The sequence below is a fragment of the Homalodisca vitripennis genome, chromosome X (assembly GCF_021130785.1).
Source record: "Homalodisca vitripennis isolate AUS2020 chromosome X, UT_GWSS_2.1, whole genome shotgun sequence".
Classification (NCBI taxonomy): Eukaryota; Metazoa; Arthropoda; class Insecta; order Hemiptera; family Cicadellidae; genus Homalodisca; species Homalodisca vitripennis.
Window position 1 is genome coordinate 43,145,001 of NC_060215.1, and position 6,772 is coordinate 43,151,772.

Sequence of the window (6,772 nt, forward strand, 5' to 3'; positions counted from 1 at the left end):
GCTACCAATGTCGCTATGATAACATTGTTTCAAGTTATAGAAAGGATTATCAGTCAATCACATATAAAGTACCTTTTTGAACCTATCATAGACTACTTCATGAGACAGAAGAGGTAATTTATTAAATAAAGTTATTCCAACATGTTCAAAAGAGGACAGGGTTAAGCTAAGTCTAGTATACTCTAGGTGGACTGAATGAGAATTTCTAGTATTGTAACAATGAAAGTTGCTATTGAGTTTAAGTGTGTGCAAATTACGTTTAACACACAGTAAAGTGAAAATATATATTAGTTCACAATAGTTAAGGTTTTTAATTTTCTAAACAAAGGCTTACAATGGTCATTCAGAGCTGAGAATGATAAGATTCTAATCACTTTTTTGCAGTAACAAAAATTTTTCTATTTCTTGAGCATTGCCCCAAAAGAGTAGTTCATAAGAAAAGTTACTATGGATAAAAGCATAGCACATTTTTTAAGTAATTGGCAGGGACACAATTTTTCAAATGTCTAATTAAATATACACTGCGAGCTAACCTATTATAAAGGTTGTCAATATGGGGTAGCCATGTTAACTTACTATCCAATGTGCTACCTAAAAGTTTGACATTGTCTACAGAATAATCCATATCTGTTTTGAGAGTAAAGCTAATAATTTGAGTCTTATCTATAGTGAGTAAAAACTTAATATTATACCAACTAGTTGCTTTGTCAAGATCATTACTCATGAACAGATTCAAATTAACTAAGGAACTGTCAGTTGAATAAAAGGATACATAATAGAGATAGAAGCCACAATACCACTTAAATCATTGATCATGACAAGAAACAGAAATAGACCAAGTACCAATCCCTGTGGAACACCATAAACCACTTCGGTGCCACTTGAGAAAACTCCATTAACAAAACCCCTCTGACTTCTGTTACTTCAAAAAGAACCAATGAAATCAATTTCGCTGCCAATTATCCCACAAAGCTTGAGGTTTTTCAACAGGGTATTATGGTCGACACAGTCGAAAGCCTTGCTCAAATCACATAAAACAGCAGTTGTTACAGAGCCTTCCTCAAAGCTAGCAATGATGGCCGATACAAGACTCTCGACTGCTCCCCCGTGGACAGCCCAGGTCTAAAGCCAAACTGGTGTGGAGAAAAGAGGTTGTTGGATTCAAAAATTTCACTCACCTGAATTTTGAATGCTGATTCAAATATTTTTGAGAAAACAGGAACCATAGAGGTAGGTCGATAGCTGTCAACACTTTCCCTGCTCCCTTTCTTATGAATAGGAACCACTTTGGCTATCTTAAGACAATCTGGAAATTTCCCTTACTTGAAACAAGCGTTTAAACAATCAGCAAGAGGTTGAGCCACAGTACTAATTACATTCTTGACTAGTTTATTAGATATATCATATACATCCAATGAATTAGATGACTTGAAACTATTCACTATATTTACAATCTTCCTGCTAGTAACATTACTCCTACTAAATTTAAAACTACTATTTACAAATTAGGCACAAATATCATTTCCATCACTTACTGAACTCTTCGGCCACTGGAAGAGCAACAGGGGTAGCAGAGGGTCCTGTCTCTTGTTGGATGACCTGCCACACAGCCTTATTGATGTTAGAGGCACTTTCAATAGAAATTCTATTGGCAAATACCTTGGCATCATGGGGTTTCTTTTATACTTACTCCTCAGACTGAAGTAGTTCAGTCTATCAATAGGACAGTTTGTAAGTGAAGTGCAATTGTAGAGCGCCATCACTGAATCCTTCATCTGGTCAAGCTCCGGAGTGTACCAGTTTTTGCGTTTGGTGGCAGGAGAAGGAAAATGCTTTCTCTTAAGAAAGAAAAAACACTCATCCAATACAAAAAAACAATTGAGAAAAGCATTAAACATATTTACAGAGTCACTAGTAGGCAGAATACTAGCCCAGTCAATACTCTCAAGACACTGAATATGGTTATTTATATTGTCAGAAGAGAGCCTAATGTAGCCTTTAGGTTTAATTACTGCAGTCTTATCATCCAACAGTAAGCCACTGAGTGCAACAGTAATATGTAAAAGTTTATGATCAGAAAAGGGCAGATACAACACATCTACACTGATATTTACAGGCATAAGGTTTATTACAACATTGTCCAAACATGCTAAGGCACGAATTGGTTCAGAATTTCCCCACATAATCCCTATGATACCAATTATTGTTGCAAATTATTTAGTTGCACAGTGCTAGCGTTATTATTCAATATATTAATATTTAAGTCTCCACAGAGCAAAATTTTAAAGGAGAGCTTACTTAAAAACAATAAGAGAGCCCCCAAGCTGTAAAAAAATACTTTTAGTTCCCCATCAGGAGTTCTGTACAGTGACACTATTACGATCTTTACTATTCGTATTCTAACCGCACAAACCTCAAAGTGCAAACGTCAACCACTTCATAATTCAGGTTCTGAGCCAAATAAATGGCAACTCCACTATGTCTAAGTAACGTAACAGAAATATGAACTCAGCAGATAACCCTGCAAAATGTAGAAATCAATGTTATATTTGTGTAGCCAATGTTCACTAATACATACAGCAGAATAGGAATCTAATCCCAGGATCATGTCAAGCTCCAAAGTTTTATTGCTGAGACATTGAGCATTTCAGTACAAGATTTTAAAACTTGTAAGACATACATAATTATTAGTATAACAAAATTCATAGAATCAATATACAGATAGTTGCTGGAAAGGAAGTCTTGTATTACAATTCGAAACAAACATCCTCCGGATGTGAGTAGATACGTACATCCACCCAGACACATGATGAACAAACAGGAAATGCTTGTTTAAGCAGCAGAAATGCTTATTTCTAAAAATAATGCGACTACGTAAGAGACAGCCATACTGATCAAAATATTGGTAGTCACTAATTACGATGGAGAGATTTGGCAGAGGCATGGTCAGGAGAGCTGGAGGGGCAACATAAAATCAGGAACAACGAGGGAGATGGAGGAAGTCTGGGAGTGGATTCGGAAGGCGACGATTCGGGAGTGCAAGTGTGAGTGACAAACAAAATGTAAGTTAAGAAAATCGTGTATTTAATTTTAGGAACGTAATATTATATATGAGGGTTTCATTAATCATTTTAATATGTTTCATTTAAAATTCCAAGGTACCTGTACCTAAAGTGACTATAAGAAAAGATTATTATGTGTAGAAATCCAATTAATAGTTTGATATTGAAATCATATTTTCTTATTACATATATTTGATGTAAATGTTCTCAATTTGGAAAAGTCACTCATTTGTTTTAATCATGTAAATTTATGTAAATGTTAAGATATTTTAAAAGAAAGTTTTCTCACATTTAGTTCATGAATACATATATATTTATTGAAACACTACAAAATTTACTATGATGTTTAACTAATAAATTTTATAAAAAAATCAATGAAACATAACTTGTAATAAATAGTTCAATATTAAACATAATTCATTCACATGATTGGTATTAAAGTTTTATGTTCAATATGTCTGTTGATTATATCCATTGTTATTTAAGAATTAAATCAATATAATGAGATGCTACTATAAAGAAAATATGTGTTGGTTCATTTGAGTGTATTGTAGTGCCAATTGAACCTACTATTTAAATCCTCTCACAACAGCCCTTGTTCATAATACATTTTAATATTTCACAACCTTACAATTTGAATCTTAATCTAACAAAAAAACCTTACAAACTATTTACATTTTTGTTTCACTCTCAGCATTATATTCAGAGTCTTCATCACTGATCAGATCACAAACCTTAGGAAATAATTCTAAGGTGTTTATTCAAAAGGGTTAAGAATATCTGGCTTTTGGTCTACATCTTCAGGCTTTAGTACACAAGAGAAAAGATTAAGAGCCAGCTGTACCAGCGGCCGTCTTAATTTTAGCTGCATAAGAACAATGTTAAACTTCAAATACTTTTATGTGCTTATTTTTTATCATTGTATTACGGGAGATCTCATTTAAAAGATATAATTAATACACATACAAACACTTTTTTAGATTTATTGGTTTTTCAGAAAAATATTTTAAACTTCTTTATATTTTATTGTTCAAAAATATACATTAAAAAAAACATGTGTGGGTGCGTATTAAATATATCTTTAAAATGAAACATCAACTGTAATTCTATGATCAAAAATAAGGTCATAAAAGTATTTACGGTTTTACATTGTTCTTATAGAGTAAAACTCAAGGTCCACTGCAGCCTTGAGTTTGTTATTTGGTGTATTCAAGTTTGGTGATGAAGAAGGATTAACATAAAAGAAGAAAAAGTCACTTTGTATAAAAATCTTGAAAATATATTCAGTTCATTTCCACACATCAATTCAGAAATTAGATTTTATAGTATGTAATTGTTCTTACATATTTTAATTTATACACAATATTATCTTTAAAACTAATATATAATACTGTACATTAAATACTTACATATATAAACAACAAAAAATTGCATTACTGGGTTTAACTTTGAAATAAGAAACAACTGGGATGACAATACTTAAAATAATTTGTTTTAGTATGTTATTTAACATGTTTTATAGATCTCAAGCATCAGAATTGTTCAGTATTTGATCTGTATTTATGATTCCTAGATATCTTAATGTTCTAGTAATGGTTATATATAAATGAACAGCTGTAAATGTAACATACAAAGTACTTAGATGGATCGTTTTAACATACTTACAAATACATAATACATTAAATGGTGAGTTACATAATTTAACAATAAATAATGATTTTCTCACTATCAATGAAGGACACCAAATTCTTAGGCAGTACTCTTGGATTAGGTCTAGTTATCACTTGTCTTTTTGAAAAAAATTGAATTCTTCGTTTATGGTTGTTTTTTGAATTTGTGAGAAAAATTTTAGTTTTTATCTCGAAACTAAAATTCCTTTTGTGATCCATTTGTTACTTGCCCTTGGGCAAGCTTTGATTGTTTTTTTTTTTTTTTAGGACAACATACACTAAGATGATAATTCAAACAATCTAAAAAAAGATTTAAACTGCTGTTTTATTGACTGAAATTATTTGATAAAATTCCAATTTTCTTTCAAAAGAGAAGTGTTGAGGAGAGCAATATTATTTGCCGTGTGTCCCTTATTGTTTTAGTAGTTTTGGGCTCCCTTTTGATTTTTCCTCCACTAATAATAGCCTCTTGGCCATGATAGTGGTTGGAAATGGCTGTGTTGAACAACTACACTGCGACACTTAGAAGGTTAGTAATTATGTTATCAACGGCTGTTTATAATGTTGCCGTCACGCTCGTTGGTGTTTTGACTGACAATTCCAGACCAAACGACCCCAACAAGTTGATTAATCGTTTTGTGGATGGGTGATGGATGTCCAACACATCGATGTTAAAATCCCCCATTAGGATATAATCCTGTTTACGATTGGTCAGACCAGTCAATACGGCTTCGAATTTGGAGAAAAGGTTTTCTTCATTTCCGCTGGGTGATCTGTAAATTCCAATAACGATTTATTTTGATTTGTTTGATTAAAATTTGATCCCGGCTGCTTCAAAATCTTTTTCAGTTGTTTCTGTGAGTGAAGAAGTGCCAAAAGAAACGTTTTGTCTTACAAAAATTGCTGCTCCTCCTCTTTTGGATAGTTGTCGGCAATAAGTATTGGTCAGAATAAAATTTGGAATATGAAAACGGTTAATGTTTTTGTAGTTGAAACCGTTCTCAGTGACTGTTAGAACGTCTTCGCAAATCATCACACAACAGTTTTATCTCGTGCAAATTGGTAGTGGCGTATTGCGCATTTTGGTTAAGCAGTTGGATTTAATTTTTATTGTTAAATTTTGAGGTTTTCTGTCTTTGTTGAATTACGTCAGTCAATTTGGTCCTTTGCTGGTACGTAGGGTCCCTAAGAAACAGAGTTGTTGGTGATGGTCAGTCTGTCGTGGAGTAATAGGCGAGATGGATTGACCAGAAGGTTTGTTGATCACGCCTCTGCGTAGCTGCAGTGCTGGTTCACAACATACCACTTACCCTGGACTTTGCCGCTATTCGACGTTGAACTAAACCAGCAAGGTGTCGAACGTAGCTATTCCCCGCGATGTCAATCACCTTGAATCGCAGTTGGCGCGTGTTACTCGGTTTGTTACTGAGGATTCTTTTATTTCATTATGTGGTGGTAGGACATTGATTTTTTTATTATTTTTGCGGGCATTTGGTTTTATTTATTTTTATGCAGGTTTTGAATTGAGAGAGTTTGATTGGTTGAAACAGTGATTTTTGTATTTTTCTTAACTACCACCCGGCCCTCCTTACTCATATCCCTACCCCCACCCTTTTAGCTTTCTCCACACATTCCTGCAACGTTCCAGTTCAGCATAAAGAATTTCAATGGTTGTTTTTAGATTTGTGATGAGGTTCCTGTAGTCAGCACGGCTCGGGTCTCGACAGGCGGTGGATGGAGACAGAAGTGGGTCACATTGAGTGACGCGGTCAGTCATGGGAGCAGTAGGTTGCGCCGGCAGAATACATTGCACAGAACAGTCAGCATGGGTTGGAACTGGGCAGAGGAGCAACTCGCACTGTACACCTCAGGATATCTGGTTGTCACGGGGTAGTGTATTCATGACGAAGATTTCGTCCGTGTACTGGAGCAAGCGAGTATCTGGCTCAATAGTATGGTTCGGCAACTGCTCATACTCAATTCTAAGAGTTGCAATTTCCTGCTTTAGTCGGTTAATCTCTGTTACTGTCCACCGGTGCT